The sequence below is a fragment of the Ranitomeya imitator genome, chromosome 5 (assembly GCF_032444005.1).
Source record: "Ranitomeya imitator isolate aRanImi1 chromosome 5, aRanImi1.pri, whole genome shotgun sequence".
Classification (NCBI taxonomy): domain Eukaryota; kingdom Metazoa; phylum Chordata; class Amphibia; order Anura; family Dendrobatidae; genus Ranitomeya; species Ranitomeya imitator.
The window spans coordinates 515408495-515436336 of NC_091286.1; the positions used below are offsets into that span (position 1 = coordinate 515408495).

Here is a 27842-nt window from a genome sequence, read left to right on the forward strand (position 1 = left end):
CCCTGGACATCACGCGGGTAACCGGCAGGCTTCTTTGTTTAAAATGAGCGCGTTTAGGACCTGCGGAATGACGTCGCGGCTTCTGATTGGTCGTGTGCCGCCCATGTGACCGCCACGCGACCAATCAGAAGCCGCGACGTCATTCCGCAGGTCCTAAATTCCTAGAATGAGGAGTTTAGTGCCTGAGAATGACGTCGCGGCTTCTGATTGGTCGCGTCGCGGTCACATGGGCGGCACGCGACCAATCAGAAGCCGCGACGTCATTCCTCAGGTCCTAAACGTGCTCATTCTAGGAATTTAGGGCCTGAGGAATGACGTCGCGGCTTCTGATTGGTCGCGTCGCGGTCACATGGGCGGCACGTGACCAATCAGAAGCCGGACGTCATTCCTCAGGTCCTAAACGCGCTCATTTTAAACAAAGAAGCCTGCCGGTTACCCGCGGTGATGTCCAGGGGCCGCCGGAGAGGTGAATATATCAATATTTTTTATTTTAATTCTTTATTTTACACCTCACTATGGATCCGATACCGATACCCGATACCACAAAAGTATCGGATCTTGCAGTATCGGAATGCTCAACACTACTACTGAATGTAACTGTTGTGAAAAAGGCCTGTTTGGCCGAAACGCGGCGTTGACACTCAAAGGTTGCTCTTCTGTCTTGAACTGTAAAAGAAATTGTGTTTGCATCCAAAAGGAGTGTGCAATTGATATTTATTCTATATAGTCTATGAGGGACCTCACCAATCCCCTTAATTGGCACCTCCGTTAGTGAAATACCTCAATGTGCACGCCAATATCTATTTTTCATGTTTTTATAATGGTGTCACTTTTGGATACCCTTCTGTCATGTAGACCCCTCAAAGTGACTTCAAATGTGATGTGGTCCCTAAAAAAAATGTTTTTTTTTATTTTGTTGTAAAAATGAGACATCACATTTTAACCCTTATAATTTCCTAACAGAAAAAATGTTGTTTCCAAAATTGTGCTGATGTAAAGTAGACATGGGGGAAATGTTATTAAGTATTTTTTGTGTGACATATCTCTCTCATTTAACCCCTTACTCCCATATGACGTACTATCCCATCATGGTGACCTGGGACTTAATTCCCAGTGACGGGATAGTACGTCATATGCGATCGGCCGTGCTCCCATATGACTATCGCAGCTGACATCCGGCACTATGTGCCAGGAGTGGTCACGGACCGCCCCCGGCACATTAACCCCTGCAAACCGCGATCAAACATAATCGCAGTGTTCTGGGGGCATTGGGAAGCATCACGCAGGGAGGGGGCTCCCTGCGTGCTTCCCTGAGACGATCGGTACAAGGCGATGTGCTCACCTTGTACCGAGCGTCTCCTCCCTGCAGGCCCCAGATCCAAAATGGATGTGGGGCTACTTCCGGGTCCTGCAGTGACCACTTCCGGGTCCAGAGCAGGCGCTGGGAACCAAGGAGCAGGGCACGCCAGATCGCTGATCTGACACAGTGCTCTGCAAAGTGTCAGATCAGCGATCTGTCACGATACAGTGATGTCCCCCCTGGGACAAAGTTAAAAAGTTTAAAAAAAATGTTTAGATGTGTAAAAAAAATATATATATTCCTAAATAAAGAAAAAAAAATATTGTTCCCATAAATACATTTCTTTATCTAAATAAAAACAAACAAACAATAAAAGTACACATATTTAGTATCGCCGAGTCTGTAACGACCCCACCTACAAAACCCACTAGTTAACCCCTCCAGTGAACACCATAAAAAAGAGGCAAAAAACAACGCTTTACTATCATACTGCCAAACAAAAAGTGGAATAACACGCGATCAAAAAGACGGATATAAATAAACATGGAACCGCTGAAAACGTCATCTTGTCCCGCAAATACGAGCCGCCATACAGCATTATCAGCAAAAAAATAAAAAAGTTACAGTCCTCAGAAAAAAGCGATGTAAAAATAATTATTTTTTCTATAAAATAGCTTTTATCGTATGAAAAGCGCCAAAACATAAAAAATGATGTAAATGAGGTATCGCTGTAATCATACTGGCCCGAAGAATAAAACTGCTTTATCCATTTTACCAAACGCAGAACAGTAAAAACGCCCCCCCAAAAGAAATTCAAGAATAGCTGGTTTTTGGTCATTCTGCCTCACAAAAATCGGAATAAAAAGCGATCAATAAAGGTCACGTGCCCGAAAATGTTACCAATAAAAACGTCAACTCGTCCCGCAAAAAAACAAGACCTCACATGACGCTGTGGACCAAAATATGGAAAAATTATAGGTCTCAAAATGTGGTAACGCAAAAAATATTTTTTGCAATAAAAAGCGTCTTTTAGTGTGTGACGGCTGCCAATCATAAAAATCCGCTAGAGTACCCACTAGAAAAGTAAATCAAACCCCCCTTCATCACCCCCTTAGTTAGGGAAACATAAAAAATTTTAAAAAAAGTATTTATTTCCATTTTCCTATTAGGGTTAGGGCTAGGGTTACGGCTAAGGTTAGGGTTAGCGCTAGGGCTAAGGTTAGGGCTGGGTTAGGGCTAGGGTTAGGGATAGGGCTAGGGTTAGGGTTAGGGTTAGGGCTAGGGTTAAGGTTAGGGCTATGGTTAGGGTTGGGGCTATGGTTTGGGCTAGGGTTTGGGCTAGGGTTAGGGCTAGGGTTGGGGCTAGGGTTGGGGCTAGGGTTGGGGCTAGGGCTAGGGTTAGGGCTAAAGTTAGGGTTAGGGCTGGGGCTAAAGTTAGGATTGGAGCTAAAGTTAGAGTTAGGGTTGGGGCTAAAGTTAGGGTTAGGGTTGGAGCTAAAGGTAGAGTTAGGGTTGGGGCTAAAGTTAGGGTTGGGGCTAAAGTTAGGGTTAGGGTTGGGGCTAAATTTAGGGTTGGGACTAAAGTTAGGGTTAGGGTTGGGGCTAAAGTTAGGGTTAGGGTAGGGGCTAAAGTTAGGATTGGGGCTAAAGTTAGGGTTTCGATTACATTTACGGTTGGGATTAGGGTTAGGGGTGTGTCAGGGTTAGGGGTGTAGTTAGGGCTATGGTTGGGATTAGGGTTAGGGGTGTGTTTGGGATAGGGTTTCAGTTGGAATTGGGGGTTTCCACTGTTTAGGCACATCAGGGCTCTCCAAACGCGGCATGGCGTCCGATCTCTATTCCGGCCAATTCTGCGTTGAAAAAGTAAAACAGTTGTCCTTCCCTTCCGAGCTCTCCTGTGTGCCCAAACAGGGGTTTACCCCAACATATGGGGTATCAGTATACTCAGGACAAATTGGAAAACAACTTTTGGGGTCCAATTTCTCTTGCTACCCTTGGGAAAATAAAAATTTGGGGGGCTTAAAAAAACATTTTTGTGGGAAAAAAATTAATTTTTATTTTCACGACTCTGCATTATAAACTGTAGTGAAACACGTGGGGGTTCAAAGCTGTCAAAACACATCTAGATAAGTTCCTTAGGGGGCCTAGTTTCCAAAATGGTGTCACTTGTGGGGGGTTTCTACTGTTTAGGTGCATCAGGGGCTCTGCAAATGCATTGTGACCCCTGCAGACCAATCCATCTAAGTCTGCATTCCAAATGGCGCTCCTTCCCTTCCGAGCTCTGCAATGCACCCAAATGGTGGTTCCCCCCTACATATGGGGTATCAGCGTACTCAGGACAAATTGGACAACAATGTTTGTGGTCCAATTTCTCTTGTTACCCTAGGGAGAATAAAAATTTGGGGGGCTAAAAAAACATTTTTGTGGGAAAAAAAATTATTTTTTATCTTCACGACTCTGCGTTATAAACTGTAGTGAAACACTTGGGGGTTCAAAACTGTCAAAGCACATCTAGATAAGTTCCTTGGGGGGTCTAGTTTCCAAAATGGTGTCACTTCAGGGGTTTTTTACTGTTTAGGTGCATCAGGGGCTTTACAAATGCAATGTGACGCCTGCAGACCAATCCATCTAAGTCTGCATTCCAAATGGCGCTCCTTCCCTTCCGAGCTCTGCCATGTGCACAAACGGTGGTTTCCCCCACATATGGGGTATCAGCGTACTCAGGACAAATTGGATAACAACATTTGGGGTCGAATTTCTCCTGTTACACTTGGGAAAATACAAAACTGGGGGCTAAAAAATATTTTTTGTGAAAAAAATAATAATTTTTATTTTCTTGGCTCTGCATCATAAACTGTTTTGAAACACTTGGGGGTTCAAAGCTGTCAAAACACAGCTAGATAAGTTCTTTATGGGGTCTACTTTCCAAAATGGTGTCACTTGTGGGGGGTTTCAATGTTAAGGCACATCAGGGGCTCTCCAAACGCAACATGGCGTCCCATCTCAATTCCAGTCAATTTTGCATTGAAAAGTCAAACGGCGCTCCTTCCCTTCCGAGCTCTGCCATGCGCCCAACCAGTGGTTTACCCCAACATGTGGGGTATCGGCGTACTCAGAACAAATGGCTCAACAACTTTTGGGGTCCAATTTCTTCTCCTACCCTTAGGAAAATAAAACAAATTGTGAAAAAAAGTTAAATGTTCATTTTTTTTAAACATTCCAAAAATTCCTGTAAAACACCTGAAGGGTTAATAAACTTCTTGAATGTGGTTTTGAGCACCATGAGGGATGCAGTTTTTAGAATGGTGTCAAACTTGGTTATTTTCTATCATATATATTGTAAAAATGAGAAATTGCTGGTCAAATTTTAACCCTTATAACTCCCTAACAAAAAAAATTTTGGGTTCCAAAATTGTGCTGATGTTAAATAGACATGTGGGAAATGTTATTTATTAATTATTTTACATGACATATATTTGTGATTTAAGGGCATAAAAATTCAAATTTGGAAAATTGCAAAATTTTCAACATTTTTGCCAAATTTCCCTTTTTTTCACAAATAAACGCAAGTTATATAGAAGAAATTTTACAAGTATCATGAAGTACTATATGTCACGAGAAAACAGTGTCAGAATCCCCAAGATCCGTTGAAGCATTCCAGAGTTATAACCTCAGAAAGGGACAGTGGTCAGAATTGTAAAAATTGGCCCGGTCATTAACATGCAATCCACCCTTGGGGCTTAAGGAGTTAAGGGCATTAAAATTCACATTTTGAAAATTGCTAAATTTTCTACATTTTTGCCATATTTCTGTTTTTTTCACAAATAAATGCAAGTCATATTGAAGAAATGTTACCACTATCATGAAGTACAATATGTCACGAAAAAATAATATCAGAATCAGTGGGATCCATTAAAGAGTTATAACCACGTAAAATGACAGTGGTCAGATTTGTAAAAATTGGCTTGGTCATTAAGTACCACATTGGCTCTGTCACTAAGGAGTTAAGACAGCAAGCAATTTTTTTTCTTTTTTAAAGAGAACTCTCAATAATCTTGAAACTTAAAAATAACTCTTTAGCTCCCAAAGTGTGTGCATTAGTTAAAATAATTTTTCTCCCTCGCTGATTGCTCTAATAGTCAAATATCAAAGCCATACACACACCACCTGAATACAGTGGCCATTTTAAGGTCTTTGTTAGGGCTCTTTCCCAATTGCGATGAAATTGGACGAATGCAATCTGATTAAAAATTGGACTAATGTTATTCTATCACTGTGTGTTCATCTGTGGTTTTTTTTTCAGCTCGGATCGAATCACGATTGGACTGGAAAAAAAATGGCAGCATACTCCGAAAATACGGCAATTCAGCAGCCAAGTACATGTAAAATCACAGTTTGACCCAACAGGAAAGAATAGATAGATTACATACAGTTTATACACATAGAATAGATTGATATAAAGATGTCAGTGACATATGTATAGTGGGGCAAAAAAGTATTTAGTCAGTCAGCAATAGTGCAAGTTCCACCACTTAAAAAGATGAGAGGCGTCTGTAATTTACATCATAGGTAGACCTCAACTATGGGAGACAAACTGAGAAAAAAAAATCCAGAAAATCACATTGTCTGTTTTTTTAACATTTTATTTGCATATTATGGTGGAAAATAAGTATTTGGTCAGAAACAAACAATCAAGATTTCTGGCTCTCACAGACCTGTAACTTCTTCTTTAAGAGTCTCCTCTTTCCTCCACTCATTACCTGTAGTAATGGCACCTGTTTAAACTTGTTATCAGTATAAAAAGACACCTGTGCACACCCTCAAACAGTCTGACTCCAAACTCCACTATGATGAAGACCAAAGAGCTGTCAAAGGACACCAGAAACAAAATTGTAGCCCTGCACCAGGCTGGGAAGACTGAATCTGCAATAGCCAACCAGCTTGGAGTGAAGAAATCAAGAGTGGGAGCAATAATTAGAAAATGGAAGACATACAAGACCACTGATAATCTCCCTCGATCTGGGGCTCCACGCAAAATCAGAATGATCACAAGAACGGTGAGCAAAAATCCCAGAACCACGCGGGGGGACCTAGTGAATGAACTGCAGAGAGCTGGGACCAATGTAACAAGGCCTACCATAAGTAACACACTACGCCACCATGGACTCAGATCCTGCAGTGCCAGACGTGTCCCACTGCTTAAGCCAGTACATGTCTGGGCCCATCTGAAGTTTGCTAGAGAGCATTTGGATGATCCAGAGGAGTTTTGGGAGCATGTCCTATGGTCTGATGAAACCAAACTGGAACTGTTTGGTAGAAACACAACTTGTCGTGTTTGGAGGAAAAAGAATACTGAGTTGCATCCATCAAACACCATAACTACTGTAAAGCATGGTGGTGGAAACATCATGCTTTGGGGCTGTTTCTCTGCAAAGGGGCCAGGACGACTGATCCGGGTACATGAAAGAATAAATGGGGCCATGTATCGTGAGATTTTGAGTGCAAACCTCCTTCCATCAGCAAGGGCATTGAAGATGAAACGTGGCTGGGTCTTTCAACATGACAATGATCCAAAGCACACCGCCAGGGCAACGAAGGAGTGGCTTCGTAAGAAGCATTTCAAGGTCCTGGAGTGGCCTAGCCAGTCTCCAGATCTCAACCCTATAGAAAACCTTTGGAGGGAGTTGAAAGTCCGTGTTGCCAAGCGAAAAGCATGGAGGAATGGGCCAACATACCAACAACAGTGTGTGGGAACCTTGTGAAGACTTACAGAAATGTTTGACCTCTGTCATTGCCAAGAAAGGATATATTACAAAGTATTGAGATGAAATTTTGTTTCTGACCAAATACTTATTTTCCACCATAATATGCAAATAAAATTATAAAAAAACAGACAATGTGATTTTCTGGATTTTTTTTTCTCAGTTTGTCTCCCATAGTTGAGGTCTACCTATGATGTAAATTACAGACGCCTCTCATCTTTTTAAGTGGTGGAACTTGCACTATTGCTGACTGACTAAATACTTTTTTGCCCCACTGTATATCTAATAGATAGATAGATAGATAGATAGATAGATAGATAGATAGATAGATAGATAGATAGATAGATCGATAGATAGAATAAAAGCCGGCATTTCAGCAGCTGTGTACATTAAAATCACAGCAGGACCCAACAGGATAGAATAGATGGAGTACATAGCGTATATACATGTAGAATAGGTAGATATAAAGATGTCAATGACAAATACAATTGGTACAGTGTGTGCAGCTTACTGTATGCGTATTTAATTATTAAAAGATTATTTTTCTGAAAAAAATTGTGTAGGCTCCTGCATAATTTTCTTAACCAGAATAGGGAAAGCCGATGGCTGGAGGCAGATGTTTATAGCCTGGGAAGCGGGTAATAACCATGGAGCATCACAGGCTATTAACCCCTTTCTGGCATCGTTCATAAATGAACGCCGATGTTGGACACCCTCCCTTTGATTTGGGTTCCGGCGGTGAACCCACATATTTTCTGGCAGATGTCAGCTGTTTTGAACAGCTGACATATGCTGCTAACTGCCTCAGGAGGAATCGCAATCCTCCGGCGGCTTTTAACCCATTAAATGTCACTGTCAAACTGACAGTGGCATTTAATGCACGCTTCCAGAAAGTGCGCCGGAAATCCGCCCATCGGTGACCCCATCACGTGATCGCGTGTCACCGATGGGTTGGTATGACAACCAGAGGTCTCCTGCAGTGAGTAATTCTGCTACATACAAGTGATCTGATCATTGCCTGTATGCAACAGAGCTGATCGTATTATGGCAGCTTCTAGTCCCTCACGGAGACTACTGAAGCATGCCAAAAGTAAAAAAAAAAGTTTTAAAAAATCTAAAAAAAATAAAAAATATATAAAATTTCAAATCACCCCATTTTTGCCCCATTCAAAATAGACTTTTTGATCTCTTTTTATTCACTTTGTTGTGAGTTAGTATGATGAAAAATCAACATTTTGGGAATGTTTTTTATTATTTTTTTACGGCGTTCTCCAAACAGAATAAATAACATGCCAGTTTTATAGAGCGGGTCACTCCAGACTCGGCAATACCAATTATGTGTACTTTTTTTTCAGAGTGGCAATCAGGTGAGGGGGCAAGGAGCGCTGGTGCTTTCCACACGGAGGCACCTGTCAGCCATATCAGGGAAGACCATGAAGATGTTGATTCTGTGTTAGACTAAACCTAGGTGCCAGACAGGGTTGTGGAGGTGAAGTCATCAGAAAAGGAGGTGCTGGCATTGGAAATTCAGGAAATTCACTTCTAGCAAAGTAACCCACTCAGTCTCCATGCTTGGTCCACTTCCTGAAATTACTAGTGCAACTTTCCTGGCTGACCATTTCAATAGATCTTACATGACAAAATATGCTCTTCTAGCTTTGCAAAAAAAAAACAGGTTGCTGAAATTCAACGTGGGTTACTTTACAATCTGAACTTTCCAGTTAATGAAGAATCCATATCATTTACTGAAGCCTTTTGAAGCAGCGACAAATGTTGTGAGCATGGTCACATGTGGAATCATCAATGTAATCGTGCTAATATTTATCCTGGAAAAAACACTCACCAGCATGCAAGAGGGTATGAAGGAAGGATAACAATTTGCACCTGTTCAGTGTGTCCCTTTCTCTGTTGGGGACCATCAAGGCCCATGTTGCATGCTACAGGTTTTGGAGGAGGAGGAGGAGGACAATCATCAGCTGTTGGATGTGGAGGGAGACTTAGACTTAGTGCAGATGGGACATGAGGCAGTCAAAGTGAAAATGATGTTGTTAATTACAATGCTAGCAATGACAACCAATTGTGAAGCGGGGTGATGAGAATGGAACAACTTGTTGTACGGTTGTGCTGGTGAACATGGCAAGCTATACACTGTAATGCTTGTAGAAGGACAGGCGTGTTAACATGAGCAAAACTGATGAATATTGGATAGCCATGATTTAAGATCTTCATTTTAAAAGCTAAATAAGAGAATTGCTACATCTTCCAAAAGTTAGTCCAAATGGGATTATTACCAAGAGAAGCTCTTACCTGCTCTGCAAAGCTTTTGTCGAGAGAACGCTTGCCAACATCTTGACATGCCAGCAGACCCCTCTGCAATCCACACAGACACAATGTTCCCCCACCTGTGCCAGCAAATAAAAACCAAGGCAGCAGCAAAACCTTCATTATTTATGACATAATGGACCAGATTTTTTTTGCCATTATGACAACCTTACATACTTCAGCAAACACAGAGGCACCAGCTGAAAAGTTATGTTCAGTTGCACATAGACTGTGTCTTTCTTGGGCAGATACACTGAGCACCGATCCCATTGACTTCTGAATCAACAAATTGGACCAATGGCAACAACTGGCCCAGTTTGCTATGGGAGTACTGTCGTGTCCAGCCTCTTGTGTCATGTCAGAGAGGGTATTCAGTGTGAACATTGGACTTATACAAAAGCAGGCCAGGTTATCTACCTCGAATCTGGCATGGATGGGTGCAGACTTTCATGCACCAATGACTGATGCCAATGATTAAATAGTCCATGCCATCTGTCTGACTTACTGTCCAGTCACTGCCTTTTCCAATCTTGTGTTGCTGCTGCCAATGGTGCTGATAGATCTTACTCAGCCATACATTTCCTCCTTTAATTCATTTAATGTATACTATAGTGCTGCTGCTTCTGGGGCCGCCATTGCTGGCCATAAACTGCCTGTATCGCCTATATATCTTTACCCCATCCTAACTCTTTACCATACTGCTCTTGCTGCAGCTACTCCAGCCATACATCTCCTGGCTGCTCACTTATTAGAACCCGAGAAGTGGACCCTCTGGGTCATGACTTCAGAGCCCCCGAAGGTGAGTGGACCAGATGTGGCCACCCCCTGTACAGGGAGTGTTTGGGACAGGTCCAAGGAGGGTGAAGCCGCAACTGCCGGAGCCAAAGGGACGACAGATGATAGGACCAAAGATGGGTCAGAGGACAGGAAAGAGATGAAGACACTGAGGCAAACAGAACAGAAGAGACACGAGATGGGCAGAGACTGCTGAAACTATGTACTGACCGGTATGGAGAAGACACACGATAAATGGGGAATGACAGGAACACAGGACTGGCAGGGAGGCAGGAACACAGGATAGGCAGGGAAGAATGGCACACAGGACAGGCAGGGACTGGCTGAGACGGCAGGAACACAGGACAGGCAGGGATGACTGGCACATGGGACTGGCAAGGACGGCAGGAACACAGGACTGGCTGAGACGGCAGGAACACAGGACTGGCAGGGATGACTGGCACACAGGACTGGCAAGGATGGCAGGAACACAGGACTGGCTAAGACGGCAGGAACACAGGACTGGCAGGGATGACTGGCACACAGGACTGGCAAGGAAGGCAGAAGACGAGAATGAGACAAGAGCCTAGACAGGGTAAACACTAGTGGAGATTAAGAAGCTAAAGAGACGCCGGCTAGAAGCCAGCAAACACAATAGACGCACATGCGTCTTACCTGGATGGATGCATGAGAGAAATACCCGACAGGTGCCGCCATATTGAGGGCGAAGCCAGGCGGTCACGACCTCCCAGAAGACCATGCAGTGAGAGGAGCACATCTGCGCATGCACGGACCGCCGAAGGGACGAGCACCAGGGAATCCAGACGGAGAGGAGCGAGGAGGGGCGTCGGAAGCGCGCCGGCAGGAAAGGTAAGTATTAGGCGGCGTAACATTGCTCTGTTTAATAGTGCTAGATAGTGACAAGCGATCATGCTCGGATAAGGTGTTTATTTACTGTTTTTTTTACTTTGTGCCAGAGAAGGCCACCCTTTGTTTTACTTATGCTTAAGCAGGTTTATGAAGTTTTAATAAACCAGACTAGATGTTTTTTATGAAACCACTTCCCGTGTCTACCTCAACCACAGCTCAGTAAGTGCAAAACCCTACAATATATACATATTTATTTTACTCACTTATATAGCGCCATTAATTCCACAGTAATTCACAAACAATATCATCGCTGTCCAAATTGGGGCTCACAATCTACATTCCCTATCAGTATGTCTTTGGAGTGTGGGAGGAAACCGGAGAACCTGGAGGAAACCCACAGAAACACGGGGAGAACATACAAACTCCTTGCAGATGTTGTCCCTGGTGGGATATGAACCTAGGACCCGAGCACTGCAAGGCTGCAGTGTTAACCACCAGTATACAGGCAAAGATGCTTACCTGTTCAAGGCCTCCAACAATTGCACTAACCAGGGTGCAGCGGACCCACAGGATGCATTATGGTAAGCCCACTATATGGCGTCATTAATAGGCTTTGAGCCATATACTTTGCATTCCTGTGTGAACACGCCACATACAGACTATTTGTTTGCACAGGTGCACCAAGCGGCCAATTCCTCATTGTAGGGTGGCTGCATTATCGGTATTATTGCACCTGTGTATTTGCCATCTTAACTTGGGTCCGCTGCACCCTGGTTAGTGCAATTCTTGGAGGCCTTGAACAGGTAAGCATCTTTGCCTGTATACTGGTGTTTTTTTTGTTTAGAATAGTGGAGGTCTTTCCTCTTATGGTGCTTTTGCAGTGTTAACCACTAAGCCACCATGCTGCCCATATTATACAGTACAGAGCAAAAGTTTGGACACACCTTCTCATTTAAAGATTTTTCTGTATTTTCATGACTATGAAAATTGTACATTCACACTGAAGGCATCAAAACTATGAATTAACACATGTGGAATTATATACTTAAGAAAAAAAGTGTGAAACAGCTGAAATTATGTCTTATATTCTAGGTTCTTCAAAGAAGCCACCTTTTGCTATGATGACTGCTTTGCACACTCTTGGCATTCTCTTGATGAGCTTCAAGAGGTAGTCACCGGGAATGGTTTTCACTTCACAGGTGTGCCCTGTCAGGTTTAGTAAGTGGGATGTCTTGCCTTATAAATGGGGTTGGGACCATCAGTTGTGTTGTGTACAAGTCTGGTGGATACACAGCTGAAATGAAGGTCAGTCAGTCTGAAAAATTGGGAAACTTTGAAATTGTCCCCAATTGCAGTGGCAAAAACCATCAAGCGCTACAAAGAAACTGGCTCACATGAGGACTGCCCAGGAAAGGAAGACCAAGAGTCACCTCTGCTTCTGAGGATAAGTTTATCTGAGTCACCAGCCTCAGAAATCACAGGTTAACATCAGCTCAGATAAGAAATCAGGTCAATGCCACACAGAGTTCTAGCAGCAGACACATCTCTACAACAACTGTTAAGAGGAGACTTTGTGCATCAGCCCTTCATGGTAAAATAGCTGCTAGGAAACCACTGCTTAGGACAGGCAACAGAAGAGACTTGTTTGGGCTAAAGAACACAAGGAATGGACATTAGACCAGTGGAAATCTGTGCTTTCGTCTGATGAGTCCAAATTTGAGATCTTTGGTTCCAACCACTGTGTCTTTGTGCAATGCAGAAAAGGTGAACGGATGGACTCTACATGCCTAGTTCCCACCGTGAAGCATGGAGAAGGAGGTGTGATGGTGTGGGGGTGCTTTGCTGGTGACACTGTTGGGGATTTATTCAAAATTGAAGGCATACTGAACCAGCATTGCTACCACAGCATCTTGCAGCGGCATGCTATTCCATCCAGTTTGCGTATAGTTGGACCATCATTTTTTTTTCAACAGGACAATGAACCCAAACACACCTCCAGGCTGTGCAAGGGCTTTTTGACCAAGAAGGAGAGTGATGAGGTGCTACGCCAGATGACCTGGCCTCCACAGTCACCAGACCTTAACCCAATCAAGATGGTTTGGGGTGAGTTGGACCGCAGAGTTAAGGCAAAAGGGCCAAAAAGTGCTAAGCATCTCTGGGAACGCCTTCCAGATTGTTGGAAGACCATTCCCAGTGACTACCTCTTGAAGCTCATCAAGAGAATGCCAAGAGTATGCAAAGCAGTCATCAAAGCAAAAGGTGGCTACTTTGAAGAACCTAGAATATAAGACATAATATCAGTTGTTTCACACTTCTTTGTTAAGTATATAATTCCACATGTGTTAATTCATAGTTTTGATGCCTTCAGTGTAGTCATGAAAATACAGAAAAATCTTTAAATGAGAAGGTGTGTCCAAACGTTTGGCCTGTACTGTATATGTACACATATTATATATAGAATATATTTCTCCTATTTAAATGAAAACACTCCACTATTGCACCAAAACTTAAATGTGTGTGACTAATATTTTTTATTCAGTATTTTGAACACATTTTATCTGTGCTCATAATATCTGTTTGACCCCAGACTAAGGATACATTCACGTGCAGTAAATTTGTAGGGGAACGTCAGTTCCAATTAGGTGAGTGGGGTTATTTTGGTGACAAGCATGCACATTGCTATAAACCTCCTCTTAGCTAATGGGTACAGATGCAGAAATTTCTGCAACAAAACTTTGTGAATATACCCTTAAATCTTTTCAAGTGTAAAATTACAAATTTCTTTCATTAGCCAATAAAAAAGAAAAACAAGAACAGCTTATGACTACAGTCAATTCACATGACACTAAGGAGCTTATAAACTGGTTCACATTACAGTCTCTTGGCACTTATAAAAACCTGTCGCTATATTCCAACTGAACAAAGAACGAAAATGTCCAAATGTAGCATTTATTTATATAATAGAAAACGTAACAATATCAATAAGCAAGTCAACAATTAGAGATCCAATAGAAATGTAATTTATTAGAGTTACAGTATATAGCAAATATAAATATATCTTCTGTGCGTAACTAATTTTAGTTTTGATGTTTTTTTAATCTGTGCAATAGATCAGTATTTTTTTTATTAACAATACATTATAACAAAGTATAACAAGCACAAAGGCTCTGATCATACAGTGTGCTGTATTAAAAATATTACTCAGGACCTGTGCAAAAGCACAGAGACATGACATGTAACAATGGGATGCATGTACCACAGATTAAAATTGATGTATATAGCATGTCATAAACAGTCTCATGTGATGTATATAGCATTATCGGTAAATCATAAGTAATGTATACAGCAGTCTCAGTGTATCCTATGTGAAATAGATACAGCAGTCTCAGTGAATCCTTTTGTAATGATAGTGTAGCAACTCACTAGGGAAAATAGGTAACACACTAAAATCTGCAACTGACCCTGCTGGTTCCTGTACAGACTAGAGATCCTAACTCTGCAGTCCCTAGTGGTTACTGCATGAGATAAGATAGACTTAACCACATAGTAGATGATGACAGTGTGGACCTATGATGCTTAAAAGGCCATTGAGCACTTCACGTTCTTCCTAACGTACCGGATGACAGAGCAGAGTGCAGAGTATCTACAGAAGGAAAAGTTTGTTGAAATAAAAAGCGATTCCAGTTCCAACAATCACATTAGGGTTTAGTTAACTAAATGTTTGATCAAATAGAGCCGGCTAAATTTTAAACTAATATTTTAAAATGCCCTCAGATGATGTTAAAAATATCCAAACGGCTCTTGTAACTAGAGATGAGCAAATATATTTCTAAAACAATCCCCAATGAACTCACTTCACCTTTCTCGTGCTTACGTCACATAGGTGAAGCGAGTTCATTGGCAGTGATCTCGCAGGATCTGTCTAACACCACCGCGATCAGGAGAAATTTCTCACACTCGTGGTGCCCTCAGACAGGGAATAGAAATTTACAGGCAGGCAGAGCACATGGTGCTCAGTGTCTACTGGACAACAGGCTACATGATCGCATCATGCAACTATGCAGCCTGCCATCTAGATGCAGCAGAGCTAAACAAATGGATTAAAAGCATCTCTGCTGAAAGGTGAGGAATATTGCTGTTTATTTTTATTACTTCTTTTGCAGATAACGAGCATCGGGGGAATGGGCGAGGTCGTAATGATGGTTTAACCCCTTAGTGACAGAGCCAATTTGGTACTTAATGACCGAGCCAATTTTTACAATTCTGACCACTGTCACTTTATGAGTTTATAACTCTGGAACGCTTTAATAGATCCCGCTGATTCTGAGATTGTTTTTCATGACATATTGTACTTCATGTTAGTGGTAACATTTCTTCGATATTACTTGCGATTATTTATGAAAAAAACGGAAATATGCGAAAATGTTTAAAATTTTGCAATTTTCAAACTTTGTATTTTTATGCCCTTAACCCCTTCCCGACCCATGACGCCACGTAGGCGTCATGAAAGTCGGTGCCAATCCGACCCATGACGCCTATGTGGCGTCATGGAAAGATCGCGTCCCTGCAGGTCGGGTGAAAGGGTTAACTCCCATTTCACCCGATCTGCAGGGACAGGGGGAGTGGTAGTTTAGCCCAGGGGGGGTGGCTTCACCCCCTCGTGGCTACAATCGCTCTGATTGGCTGTTGAAAGTGAAACTGCCAATCAGAGCGATTTGTAATATTTCACCCATTATAACGGGTGAAATATTACAATCCAGCCATGGCCGATGCTGCAATATCATCGGCCATGGCTGGAAATACTAGTGTGCCCCCACCCCACCCCACCGATCGCCCCCCCAGCCCCCCGATCTGGCCGGTACACTGCTCCGGCTCCCCTCGTCCAGTGCTCCGCTCCCCCCCGTGCTCTTGTCCGCTCCCCCCGTGCTCCAATCACCCCCCCGTGCTCCAATCACCCCCCCCTGCACTCCGATCCACCCCCCCCGTGCTCCGTTCCACCCCCCCGTGCTTCGTTCCAGCCCCCCGTGCTCCGTTCCAGCCCCCCCGTGCTCCGTTCCACGCCTGCCGCGCTCCGATTCCCCCCCCGTGCTCCGATCCCCCCCCCGTGGTCACCCCCCACCCCATCATACTTACCGATCCTGCCGGGGTCCCGTCCGTCTTCTCCCTGGGCGCCGCCATCTTCCAAAATGGCGGGCGCATGCGCAGTACGCTCGCCGAATCTGCCGGCCGGCAGATTCGTTCCAAAGTGCATTTTGATCACTGAGATAGATTATATCTCAGTGATCAAAATAAAAAAAATAATAAATGACCCCCCCCCCTTTGTCACCCCCATAGGTAGGGACAATAAAAAAATAAAGAAATTTTTTTTTTCCACTAATGTTAGAATAGGGTTAGGGTTAGGGGTAAGGTTAGGGGTAGGGTTAGGGGTAGGGTTAGGGTTAGGGGTAGGGTTAGGGTTAGGGTTAGGGGTAGGGTTAGGTTAGGGGTAGGGTTAGGGCTAGGGTTAGGGCTAGGGTTAGGGATAGGGTTAGGGTTAGGGCTAGGGTTAGGGTTTCGGTATGTGCACACGTATTCTGGTCCTCTGCGGATTTTTCCACTGCGGATTTGATAAATCCGCAGTGCTAAACCGCTGCGGATTTATGGCGGATTTACCGCGTTTTTTCTGCACATTTCACTGCGGTTTTACAATTGCGATTTTCTATTGGAGCAGTTGTAAAACCGCTGCGGAATCCGCACAAAGAAGTGACATGCTGCGGAATGTAAACTGCTGCGTTTCCGTGCAGTTTTTCCGCAGCATGTGTGCAGCGATTTTTGTTTCCCGTAGGTTTACATTGAACTGTAAGCTCATGGGAAACTGCTGCTTTTCCGCAGCATGTGCATATACCTTTAGAATTAGGCCATGTGCACACGGTGCGGATTTGGCTGCGGATTGGCCGCTGCGGATTCGCAGCAGTGTTCCATCAGGTGTACAGTACCATGTAAACAAAAGAAAAACCAAATCCGCTGTGCCCATGGTGCGGAAAATACCGCGCGGAAACGCTGCGTTGTATTTTCCGCAGCATGTCAATTCTTTGTGCGGATTCCGCAGCGTTTTACACCTGTTCCTCAATAGGAATCCGCAGGTGAAATCCGCACAAAAAACACTGGAAATCCGCGGAAAAATCCGCAGGTAAAACGCAGTGCCTTTTACCCGCGGATTTTTCAAAAATGGTGCGGAAATATCTCACACGAATCCGCAACGTGGGCACATAGCCTTAGGGTTAGGGTTGGAATTAGGGTTGTGATTAGGGTTGTGATTAGGGTTATGGCTACAGTTGGGATTAGGGTTAGGGGTGTGGGGGGGTTAGTGTTGGAGGTAGAATTGAGGGGTTACCACTGTTTAGGCACATCAGGGGTCTCCAAACGCAACATGGCGCCACCATTGATTCCAGCCAATCTCGTATTCAAAAAGTCAAATGGTGCTCCCTCACTTCTGAGCCCTGACGTGTGCCCAAACAGTGGTTTACCCCCACATATGGGGTACCAGCATACTCAGGATAAACTGCGCAACAATTACTGGGGTCCAATTTCTCCTGTTACCCTTGTGAATCTAAAAAAATGCTTGCTAAAACAAAATTTTTGAGGAAAGAAAAATGATTTTTTATTTTGACGGCTCTGCGTTGTAAACGTCTGTGAAGCACTTGGGGGTTCAAAGTGCTCACCACATATCTAGATAAGTTCCTTGGGGGGTCTAGTTTCTAAAATGGGGTCACTTGTGGGGGGTTTCTGCTGTTTAGGCACACCAGGGGCTCTGCAAACGCAATGTGACGCCCGCAGACCATTCCATCAAAGTCTGCATTTCAAAAGTCACTACTTCCCTTCTGAGCCCCGACGTGTGCCCAAACAGTGGTTTACCCCCACACATGGGGTATCAGCGTACTCAGGAGAAACTGGACAACATCTTTTGGGGTCCAATTTCTCCTGTAACCCTTGGGAAAATAAAAAATTCTGGGCTAAATAATTATTTTTGAGGAAAGAAAACGTATTTATTATTTTCACGGCTCTGCATTATAAACTTCTATGAAGCACTTGGGGGTTCAAAGTGCTCACCACACATCTAGATAAGTTCCTTTCGGGGTCTAGTTTCCAAAATGGGGTCACTTGTGGGGGGTTTCTACTGTTTAGGCACATCAGGGGCTCTGCAAACGCAACGTGACGCCCGAAGAGCATTCCATCAAAGTCTGCATTTCAAAACGTCACTACTTCAATTCCGAGCCCCGGCATGTGCCCAAACAGTAGTTTACCCCCACATATGGGGTATCACCGAACTCAGGAGAAACTGGACAACAAATATTGGGGTCAAATTTCTCCTGTTACCCTTGGGAAAATTAAAAAATTCTGGGCTAAATAATTATTTTTGAGGAAAGAAAACGTATTTATTATTTTCACGGCTCTGCATTATAAACTTCTATGAAGCACTTGGGGGTTCAAAGTGCTCACCACACATCTAGATAAGTTCCTTTCGGGGTCTAGTTTCCAAAATGGGGTCACTTGTGGGGGGTTTCTACTGTTAAGCCACATCAGGGGCTCTGCAAACACAACGTGACGCCCACAGAGCATTCCATCAAAGTCTGCATTTCAAAACGTCACTACTTCCCTTCTGAGCCCCGACGTGTGCCCAAACAGTGGTTTACCCCCACACATGGGGTATCAGCGTACTCAGGAAAAACTGGACAACAACTTTTGGGGTCCAATTTCTCCTGTAACCCTTGGGAAAATAAAAAATTCTGGACTAAATAATTATTTTTGAGGAAAGAAAACGTATTTATTATTTTCACGGCTCTGCATTATAAACTTCTATGAAGCACTTGGGGGTTCAAAGTGCTCACCACACATCTAGATAAGTTCCTTTGGGGGTCTAGTTTCCAAAATGGGGTCACTTGTGGGGGGTTTCTACTGTTAAGCCACATCAGGGGCTCTGCAAACGCAACGTGACGCCCACAGAGCATTCCATCAAAGTCTGCATTTCAAAACGTCACTACTTCACTTCCGAGCCCCGGCATGTGCCCAAACACTGATTTACCCCCACATATGGGGTATCAGCGTACTCAGGAGAAACTGGACAACAACTTTTGGGGTCAAATTTCTCCTGTTACCCTTGGGAAAATAAAAAATTGCAGGCTAAAAGATCATTTTTGAGAAAATAATTATTTTTTTTATTTTCATGGCTCTGCGTTATAAACTTCTGTGAAGCACTTGGGGGTTCAAAGTCCTCACCACACATCTAGATTAGTTCCTTTGGGGGTCTAGTTTCCAAAATGGGGTCATTTCTGGGGGATCTCCAATGTTTAGGCACACAGGGGCTCTCCAAACGTGACATGGTGTCCGCTAATGATTGGAGCTAATTTTCCATTTAAAAAGCCAAATGGCGTGCCATCCCTTCCGAGCCCTGCCGTGCGCCCAAACAGTGGTTTACCCCCACATATGGGGTATCCGCCTACTCAGGACAAACTGGACAACAATATTTGGGGTCCAATTTCTCCTATTATCCTTGGCAAAATAGGAAATTCCAGGCTAAAAAATCATTTTTGAGGAAAGAAAAATTATTTTTTATTTTCATGGCTCTGCATTATAAACTTCTGTGAAGCACCTGGGGGTTTAAAGTGCTCAATATGCATTTAGATAAGTTCCTTGGGGGGTCTAGTTTCCAAAATGGGGTCACTTGTGGGGGAGCTCCAATGTTTAGGCACACAGGGGCTCTCCAAACGCGACATGGTGTCCGCTAACAATTGGACCTAATTTTCCATTCAAAAAGTCAAATGGCGCGCCTTCCCTTCCGAGCCCTGCCGAGTGCCCAAACAGTGGTTTACCCCCTCATATGAGGTATCGGCGTACTCGGGAGAAATTACCCAACAAATTTTATGATCCATTTTATCCTACTGCTCATGTCAAAATGAAAAAATTGAGGCGAAAAGAATTTTTTTGTGAAAAAAAAGTACTTTTTCATTTTTACAGATCAATTTGTGAAGCACCTGAGGGTTTAAAGTGCTCACTAGGCATCTAAATAAGTTCCTTGGGGGGTCTAGTTTCCAAAATGGGGTCACTTGTGGGGGAGCGCCAATGTTTAGGCACACAGGAGCTATCCAAACGCGACATGGTGTCCGCTAACGATGGAAATAATTTTTCATTCAAAAAGTCAAATGGCGCTCCTTCCCTTCCGAGCCTTACCATGTGCCCAAACAGTGGTTTACCCCCACATGTGAGGTATTGGTGTACTCAGGAGAAATTCCCCAACACATTTTAGGATCCATTTTATCCTGTTGCCCATGTGAAAATGAAAAAATTGAGGCTAAAAGAATTTTTTTGTGAAAAAAAAGTACTTTTTCATTTTTACGGATCAATTTGTGAAGCACCTGGGGGTTCAAAGTGCTCACTATGCATCTAGATAAGTTCCTTGGGGCGTCTTGTTTCTAAAATGGGGTCACTTGTGGGGGAGCTCCAATTTTTAGGCACACGGGGGCTCTCCAAACGTGACATGGTGTCCGCTAAAGAGTGGAGCCAATTTTTGATTCAAAAAGTCAAATGGCGCTCCTTCCCTTCCAAGCCCTGCGTGTGCCCAAACAGTGGTTTACCCCCACATATGAGGCATCAGCGTACTCAGGACAAATTGGACAACAACTTTCGTGGTTCAGTTTCTCCTTTCACCATTGGGAAAATAAAAAAATTGTTGCTAAAAGATAATTTTTGTGACTAAAAAGTTAAATGTTCATTTTTTCCTTCCATGTTGCTTCTGCTGCTGTGAAGCACCTGAAGGGTTAATAAACTTCTTGAATGTGGTTTTGAGTACCTTGAGGGGTGCAGTTTTTAGAATGGTGTCACTTTTGGGTATTTTCAGCCATATAGACCCCTCAAACTGACTTTAAATGTGAGGTGGTCCCTAAAAAAAATGGTTTTGTAAATTTCATTGTAAAAATGAGAAATCGCTGGTCAAATTTTAACCCTTATAACTTCCTAACAAAAAAAAATTTTGTTTCCAAAATTGTGCTGATGTAAAGTAAACATGTGGGAAATGTTATTTATTAACTATTTTGTGTCACATATCTCTCTGGTTTAACAGAATAAAAATTAAAAATGTGAAAATTGCGAAATTTTCAAAATTTTCGCCAAATTTCCGTTTTTATCACAAATAAACGCATAATTTATTGACCTAAATTTACCACTAACATGAAGCCCAATATGTCACGAAAAAACAATCTCAGAACCGCTAGGAACCGTTGAAGCGTTCCTGAGTTATTACCTCATAAAGGGACACTGGTCAGAATTGCAAAAAACGGCAAGGTCTTTAAGGTCAAAATAGGCTGGGTCATGAAGGGGTTAAATCAGAGAGATATGTAATGAAAAATAGTTAATAAATAACATTTCCCACATGTCTCCTTTACATCAGCAAAATTTTGGTAACAATTTTTTTTTTTGCTAGGGAGTTATAAGGTTTAAAAGTTGACCAGCAATTTCTCATTTTTACAACACCATTTTTTTTCAGGGATCACATCTCATTTGAAGTCATTTTGAGGGGTCTATATGATAGAAAATAACCAAGTGTGACACCATTCTTAAAACTGCACCCCTCAAGGTTCTCAAAACCACATTCAAGAAGTTTATTAACCCTTTACGTGCTTCACAGGAACTGAAACAATGTGGAAGGAAAAAATGAACATTTAACTTTTTTTGCAAACATTTTAATTCAGAACCTTTTTTTTATTTTCACAAGTGTAAAAACAGAAATGTAACCCTAAATTTTGTTGTGCAATTTCTCCTGAATACGCTGATACCCCATATGTGGGGGTAAACCACTGTTTGGGCGCATGACAGAGCTTGGAAGTGAAGGAGCGCCGTTTTACTTTTTCAATGTAAAATTGCCTGGAATTGAGATCGGACGCCATGTCGCGTTTGGAGAGCCCCTGATGTGCCTAAACATTGGAAACCCCCCACAAGTGACAACATTTTGGAAACTAGACCCCTTAAGGAACTTATCTAGATGTATAATGAGCACTTTGAACCCCCAAGTGCCTCACAGAAGTTTATAACAAAGTGCCGTGAAATTAAAAATCACATTTTTTCTACAAAAATGATCTTTTTGCCCCAAAATTTTTATTTTCACAAGGGTAACAGGAGAAATTAGACCACAAAAGTTGTTGTACAATTTCTCCTGAGTACGTCGATACCCAATATGTGGGGGTAAACCACTGTTTGGGCACACCGCAGAGCTTGGAAGAGAAGGAGTGCCGTTTTACTTTTTCAATGTAGAATTGGCTGGAATAACAGTAAAAGTGATCTGTCACTTTACTGTGATGTCCCCCCTTGGGCAAAGTAAAAAAGTAAAACAAATATTTACATGTGTAAAAAAAAAATTAAAAAAACTCCTAAATAAAGAAAAAATATATATATTGTTCCAATAAATACATTTCTTTATTTAATAAAAAAAGCAATAAAAGTACACATATTTAGTATCGCCGCGACCGTAACGACCCGACCTATAAAACTGTCCCACTAGTTAACCCCTTCAGTGAACACCGTAAAAAAAGATAAACAAGCAAAAAATGACGCTTTATTATCATACCACCAAAATACGGATATAAATAACCATGGTACCACTGAAAACGTCATCTAGTCCCGCAAAAAACGCGCCACCACACAACATCATCAACGAAAAAATAAAAAAGTTAGGCTGTGTGTCCACGTTCAGGAAACGCTGCGTGTTTGACGCTGCATAGAGATGCAGATGTTACAGCATGGTGGAGGGGATTTAATGAAATCCCGTCTCCACAATGCGTGGTAACACGCATCCGGCGGCCCTGCGACACTGGACATGCGGCGCGTCTTTTAAGATCGCAGCATGTCCGTATACCTTGCGGCGCCGCTGCGCCGCCGCAAGGTAAAACACAGGGCCCTATGTGTGGGGTGCAATGATTCCGGATGTGTGCAATGAACACATTTGGCATCATCGCATCCCCACAAGGGGGTGGAGCTTTTGGCGGAGCTAGTTCGCCGCTCCGTCAAACCGCCGGCCATCCTGAAGGTGGACCCTTATAGTCCTCAGAATAAAGTGATGCAAAAACAATTATTTTTTCTATAAAATAGTTTTTATCGTATAAAAGCGCCAAAACATAAAAAATGATATAAATGAGGTATCGCTGTAATCGTACTGACCCGAAGAATAAAACTGCTTTATTAATTTTACCAAACGTGGAACGGTATAACCGCCCCTCAAAAGAAATTCATGAATGGCTAGTTTTTGTTCATTCTACCTCACAAAAATCGGAATAAAAAGCGATCAAAAAATGTCACGTGCCCGAAAATGGTACCAATAAAAATGTCAACTTGTCCCGCAAAAAACAAGACCTCATATGACTCTGTGAACCAAAATATGGAAAAATTATAGCTCTCAAAATGTGGAGATGCAAAAACTATTTTTTGCAATAAAAATCGTCTTTTAGTGTGTGACGGCTGCCAATCAAAAATCCAGCAAAAAAAAACCACTATAAAAGTGAATAAAAACCCCCTTCAACACCCCCTTAGTTAGGGAAAAATAAAAACATTTAAAAAAAATATTTATCTCCATTTTCCAATTAGGGTTAGGGTTGGGGCTAAAGTTAGGGTTGGGGCTTAAGTTAGGGTTAGGGTTGGGGCTAAAGTTAGGGTTAGGGTTGGTGCTAAAATTAGGGTTGGGGTTAGGGTTGGGGTTAGGGCTAAAGTTAGGGTTCGAGTTGGGGCTAAAGTTAGGGTTAGGGTGGGGCTAAAGTTAGGGCTAGGGTTGGGGCTAAAGTTAGGGTTTGGATTACATTTACAGTTGGGATTAGGGTTGGGATTAGAGTTAGGGGTTTGGTTAGGGTTATGGTTGGGATTAGGGTTAGGGGTGTGTTTGGGTTAGGGTTTCAATTGGGGGGTTTCCACTGTTTAGGCACATCAGGGGCTCTCCAAACGCGACATGGCATCCGATCTCAATTCCAGCTAATTCTGCATTGAAAAAGTAAAAAGGTGCTCCTTCCCTTCCGAGCTCTCCCGTGTGCCCAAACAGTGGTTTACCCCAACATATGGGGTATCAGCGTACTCTGGACAAATTGGACAGCAACTTTTGAGGTCCAATTTCTCCTGTTACCCTTGGGAAAATACAAAACCGGGGGCTAAAAAAGAATTTTTGTGGAAAAAAAAAGAAATTATTTTTTATTTTTACGGCTATGCATTATAAACTGTAGTGAAACACTTGGGGGTTCAAAGTTTTAACAACACATTTAGATATGTTCCTTGGGGGGTCTAGTTTCCAATATGGGGTCACTTGTGGGGAGTTTCTACTGTTTAGGTACATCACGTGACGCCTGCAGACTAATCCATCTTAGTCTGCATTCCAAACATCATGCCTTTCCTTCCGAGCTCTGCCATGTGCCCAAACGGTGGTTCCCTCCACATATGGGGTGTTAGTGTACTCAGGACAAATTGTACAACAACTTTTGGGGTCCAATTTCTCCTGTTACCCTTGGGAAAATACAAAACTGGGGGCTAAAAAATAATTTTTGTGTAAAAATTTTTTTTCATTTTCACAGCTCTGCGTTATAAACTGTAGTGAAACACTTGGAGGTTCAAAGTTTTCACAACACATCTAAATAAGCTCCTTAGGGGGTCTTCTTTCCAAAATGGTGTCACATGTGGGGGGTTTCAATGTTTAGGCACATCAGGGGCTCTCCAAGCACGACATGGCGTCCCATCTCAATTCCAGTCAATTTTGCAATGAAAAGTCAAATCGCACACTCCTTCCCTTCCGAGCTTTGCCATGCGCCCAAACAGTGGTTTACCCCCACATATGGGGTATCAGCGTACTCAGGACAAATTGTACAACAACTTTTGAGGTCCAGTTTCTTCTGTTACCCTTGGGAAAATAAAAAATGGGGGCAAATAGATCATTTTTGTGAAAAAATATGATTTTTTATTTTTACGGCTCTACATTATAAACTTCTGTGAAGCACTTGGTAGGCCAAAGTGATCACCACACATCTAGATAAGTTCCTTAGGGGATCTACTTTCCAAAATGGTGTCACTTGTGGGGGGTTTCAATGTTTAGGCACATTAGGGGCTCTCCAAACACAACATGGCATCCCATCTCAATTCCAGTCAATTTTGCATTGAAAAGTCAAATGGCGCTCCTTCTCTTCCGAGCTCTGCCATGCGCCCAGTGGTTTACCCCCACATATGGGGTATCAGCGTACTCAGTACAAGTTGGACACCAACTTTTGGGTCCAATTTCTCCTGTTACCCTCGGTAAAATAAAACAAATTGGAGCTGAAGTAAATTTTTTGTGACAAAATGCGCCTGCGCAAGGCAGAAGAGCAGAGCGCAGGCGCCGGAATTCACACAATAACAGCGCTGAGGGGGCGGCGAAAATCTACACAAGAGATGACTGACGGCAGTTGGGCGCTTCTAAGAGGAGGCTTCAGTCCCGCCTCCATGGACAAAGATAGGTATTTCAGCAGAATTATAAATACATTTATTGTGGGAATAACAGAAACAAAAACTAAAAGAGCCACCTTGTTAGAATGCAGCATTACTGCTGCACAAGGTGGTTCTTGTAGTTTATAACGGCTGGAGGGGGGTGACAGTGGCCCTTTAAAGCTTATCAAGTGTCAATGCGGATAGAAGAAAGATGTGGAAAATCCGAGCTCCTGCAGGGGAGGGAATTACATTCAGGGAGTGCTCACTCTGGACACATAGGTACTATCAATCAACATAATGGGAGGTTTGCGGCATAGTGACTGAGCGGGAACGGTGACCTGAGCCCTGGGCCACATCAAGGCACAATGAAGCCCCCCACTTACATAAGAAATTAAATCTTCTTCTGTAAGGCAGGTAAAAACTAAACTAAAGGGAAGATTTTTATAGGGGCTTAACCCTTATACGACTGTATTTGCAGCTTATATCGAGTCTTGGAGATGACAGACTCTCTTCAATATGCAAGACTCAAGCAACCCCTTTCATATGCATTCATTAAAGCATTACCATATATAATCAAGTCCACCAAGTGATCTGCTCATGAAAGCTGCTTCCATTTCACTTGCAGGATTGCCAACCGTCCAGTAATTTCTGGACAGTCCATTAAAATAACGCAGTTTTCTGTTCTGTCCATAAACAATGTAAGGCGTCCGTAATTCTTTTGAAGCTGAAGAAACTTCTACCCATATTTTTACTGTCATTTATAATTTGTCAGGTTACAGTGAGCGCAGTTGATGTCTCACGTCAGAATTCTGGGCTGTAGACATGGATCACTTATCTTAAAGACTTATTACGGTTTTCCAAAGTGTCTATAAAAAAAATCTTGTCTGTCTGTGATTCTTTTATAAGCCGTCCAGGAAAAATGAAAGGTCAAGTTGGCAGCCCTGTTCACTTGGTGTAAAAAATCCTATTTTCTCATGTGAAGAGGCACAGCATTGCAGACTGATGATAGGATGTAACGGGTGCTATATCAGATCCACCAATAGCTAGGAGGGACTGTATCCCCCAATGTGTTCTGCGTTTAGCTAGGAAGTTAATTCTGCAGTAGTGTAAAGGTCAAGAGCAGACATGGGAAAGAAATTCTTCATTCTGTTTTTTATAGACTTGTGGGTTGAACAGTTGGACATTTCCTTATTCTATAAAACCTTTCCCAATCCGCTCCCTGTTTCTAACCCCTTCTGCACATCTGTAGTAGTTGACATTTAAGCAGCTAGTTGGCAGACGTTACTAAAACACTCTTTTTTAATTACACAGCTTAATAATGGTTACAGTGTTTTGAAGACGTCTTCCTGAATATCACTAAGTCAGAGAGAAGACAAGGAGCTTGATGCATCTCTTGCTCAGCTGTGGCTCAGAGGATTCAGGTTAGTTGTAGCTTTGCTATTGCTCCATGCAGGGCACGTTGATGGCGCAGGCTGACAGGTGACTGCATACGACAGCTGGCATCCTGTATGGTGCCCTAATATGCATTATCTTATTTTTTATCATAGCACTGAATCATGTCAGTTATTTTGTGTACAGTGAGGTTATATTTCCAAAATAACAGGCTTACAAAGGCGTCAAAGAACTCAAGCATATCCATCATTGCTCTCAGGTGAAGAATTGGTACGTTTGCTCAATATCCAGGTAACTTCTACAGGTGAAAAACACCAACTTGTCATTGGGAATATAAACCTCTATAGTGCATATTGTTAAAGCAGCACTTTTTTGCCTGTAAAGAGATTCTTGAATGTGCCTTATTTTTATCGAATTCAGTTAAAGTGCTATTTCTGGCCTGTCTGGCATGCTGATTCCTTATTTATCTGTGATATGATTACCCTATTCCAGACTACATTTACCATGATGCCTATGGATTTGCAGTGGGGACAGCGGCTCATTACACCAAACTTGTTCAGCTTTGAGTCCTGCATAGTGGCAGCCAGTGATAAACCAGTGACATAGCAATGCTGTCCTCTAACCCCCACTGCGGAGTCTCAGTGAATTCGGTGTGATGCAACTTCATACAAAAAGAGTTTTAGTGTATTCTAGGTGATGCAGCTTTAGCCAGTCTCCCCTGCCTTCTGCTTGGGATTGGTTTCTCCCTATTAGCTCTTACAAGCAGAAGACGAGGGAGAGCTGTATGAAGGTATATCCCATAAAAAAAACTAGTGATTCTGCATACAGCATATTATTTCTACAATGCAATGAAAAAGATTATAGAGTACTTCCAAATTCTCCAGATAATAAACCATTTACAAAAATTTTTGTGTGCAAATCATTAAAGTGAATTTGTCAGTAAATTATATAACCATAGTTAA

The 27842-nt window shown here is 42.6% G+C and overlaps 1 protein-coding gene across 2 annotated transcripts in view; it reads left to right on the forward strand.

Moving 5' to 3' along the window:
• The window catches only part of P2RY14 (purinergic receptor P2Y14), a 123099-nt gene that overhangs the window by 64095 nt on the left and 31162 nt on the right, over positions 1–27842 (forward strand). Inside the window, exon 2 of one of the 2 annotated variants that reach the window (XM_069727510.1) lies at positions 26800–26909. The exons of the other annotated variant lie outside the window; for it this stretch is intronic. The gene's annotated coding sequence lies outside the window, so the exon portion shown is untranslated. The remainder of the gene's footprint in view (positions 1–26799; positions 26910–27842) is intronic. 2 annotated transcript variants of the gene reach the window in all.